Below are 3215 nucleotides of genomic sequence, written 5' to 3' on the forward strand. Positions count from 1 at the left end.
CTTACAGCAGACAATTAATGAGATCGATTCGTCTAATAACACGTTGCATAGAAAGTTATCGAGTCTACAACAAGAAGTAACAGAGATGAAAAGTATTTCAGTTAATAACACATCACAGCAGGCGCCACTTTGCGAACATCTGTCAGACTCGCGCAACGCGTATAATTTGGGTAATCTACAGAGAGTACGGGACTTAGATTCCGAACAACCACAGTTCAATAGATTCTCTTACAATCCTGAACCTGTTCCATCACACAGAGACGATAATTTTGATTACAAACATTTTCTGTCAGTGAGAAAGTTTAAAGTGTTTAAAAACGACAGAGCACAGATTCACCCACTGGATTGGATACAACAGTTTAGCTTTGCTTTTCCAGCGACTTGGCCTGTAACACATAAACTTGAATTTATTTGCAGTTTTTTGGAAGGCGAACCGGCAACTCGTATGAGACCGATCGCGAGACAGTGCTATTCGGTAGAAGAGTTTCAGAATGCTTTTCTATCAGCGTACTGGTCGAAGACGACACAGCGCGGAATTAAAGATCAGTTAATTAGTTTGCCAAATTACGAGAACTCAAATTTTCCCAGTGTGACGCAATTTTTTGAGCACATGGTGCAACAAAACCAGTACCTAAGTGAACCGTACAGTGAATCCGCACTTATACAATTATGCATCTCTAAATTACCACGGTCATTACGAGTGTCACTTCTAACGGGCCAGCAAAAAGAAAACATTTCAGCATTCAGAGATCTTTTACAGCTCTTGGAAGTACAGCAATCTGATTATTCTTTTGTAAACAAAAACTTTTCGTATAATAACCAAGGTCAACAAACTTACAGTAATTATGATCAGGGACGTAATTTCAATAGGAAAAGTAACAGACGCTTTAGGAACGACAACTACCAGAACTTAAATCACAGACAAAATTCAGATTATCAATATCGTCAAAATTTTCAGCAACAGGAAACACATTTTGATAACAATAGACGTTTTCCACCAAACTGCATGAAAGTCAGCCGGTTGGAATACATAACCAACAATGTAATGCACAAGGTCAACCAGGCTTTAATGTTCCGCCGCGTGCACGTATAGTCCAAGATCCAACAAATAGTAACGCACGGCAGCAAGGAAACAACTACGTACAGAGAAGACAGTATTTCAATTCCTATCGCAATGCACCGTATAGGAATGACTTTCACGACAGACGTAAAAACAATGAGCATAATTACCAACATACGTTTAATAACAGTCGATCTTACCAGCAACAAAGTAATCAACAAGAACATATTCTCATGAATGAACCCGACAGTAGGTATCATCCAGAGCGTAATACGTCTGGAAGAAGTAATAGAACAGTTCAAATAGTAGAAATGCCACAACATCCTCCTGATAACAATAACACGTCAGATAGAATCTGACTAGATACTGTACAGGTCGCATCTTCCAATAACACAAGCACTACCTTTGACACGCAAAATGTTGTTCACGAAAATGTAATTACTTTTGACGACATCAGAGACACTCTTTTGCAGGAAAGACCATTTGTTCAGAAAACTATTTCACATCCTGTTATCGAAATTAAAATTGGTTCATCGAAATTTTCAGCAGTAATCGATTCCGGCTCACCTATATCAGTAATAAATGAAGAAACTTTCAACGAGTGCAACAAAGAGAATACTTATCCGACATTACCTTCAGGCAAAACAAAAGTGAAGGGAGCAGTATCGAGTAAAGGAGTAGACGTTAAATTACAGACGCATTTATCATTTTGTATTGGGGGTCATACTTTTCACTCTAATTTTTGGATTGTTCCTTTATTGACAACAGACGTTATTTTAGGTACGAATTTTCTGGTACAACACGACGCAGTTATTGATTTTCAGAATTCGTATTTAATGTTAAAGGACGAAAATGTACAATTGGCTTTAGAGTTTCAGCATTCATTGTCTGCGGAAGAACATACAATTAACCGCACAGAGGTTATTTCCGCAACACGTAGCATAGACTGTAATCCCACATTGTTCACGGATACGTACGTACACAACTATAATACTCTAGACGAAGCTGACTACGACGTAATACAGATGATTTCTGATAAGGTTAAACAAAGCAGTGCAACTACAGACGACGAACGCACGCAGTTACACAAAATTCTTTTACAGCAAGCTCCAGTTTTTGACATCATTCCTGGTACTATGTCCGGTTTTATGTATGAATTTCAAGTGAAACAGCACGACACATTTAAAGCAAAGCATTATCCCATTCCATATATACACAGAGAACAAGTTAAAAAAGAATTGCAGGATATGCTTGATCAAGGAATTATTGAACCGGCAGTTAGTCCGTACATAAACCCGCTACATATTGTTAAGAAAAAGGATGGCTCACTTCGCCTTGTACTTGATTCACGTCACATTAATGACATTATTATTAATGAAACAGATAGACCACAGACATTAGAGGAACTTCTACAGAAATTTCACGGTACTGCTATTTATTCTACATTAGATTTGAGATCGGGATTTTGGCAAATTCAACTTCATCCGAATTGCAGAAAGTACACAGCTTTTCTCTGTTTTGGTGACTGTTATCAATTTTGCAAATTACCATTCGGCTTAACTGTTTCTTCTGCAGCTTTTATTCGCGGTTTGAGCACAATACTTCCGACAGAACTTAAGGACAGAATTACGACGTATGTAGACGACATTCTTATCGCAGAAGCTAACTGGTCTGAACACAATGTGGTTTTAGAACAACTGTTGCAAACTTTTCATACACAAGGACTTACGGCTAATCTTAGTAAATCGCACTTTGGCAAAACTTCTATAAAATTTCAGCAGAAGGTATTGCACCTGATCCGGAAAAACTTCAAGCTCTACGTGACATTACTATTCCTACAACAAAGAAGCAACTACGCAGTTTTTTGGGCTTAATTAACTTTTTTCGTAAATTTATTCATCACTCTGCTTTAGACACACCCAGATTATGCCAATTAACAGGTAAAAACAGTATTTGGTCTTGGGATAAGCAAGCACACTCTGAATTCATGAACCTGAAACATGCTCTGTTGAATGCACCACTTTTATCGCACCCAGATCTTACTAGAAATTTTTCCATTGCCACCGACAGTTCCAACACCGCTTTAGGAGTACACATCTTCCAGGAGATTGAAGAAGATGGTTCAATAGTAATTAAAAACATCGCATTTGCAAGC

Source organism: Schistocerca americana, chromosome 4 (assembly GCF_021461395.2).
Source record: "Schistocerca americana isolate TAMUIC-IGC-003095 chromosome 4, iqSchAmer2.1, whole genome shotgun sequence".
Classification (NCBI taxonomy): Eukaryota; Metazoa; Arthropoda; class Insecta; order Orthoptera; family Acrididae; genus Schistocerca; species Schistocerca americana.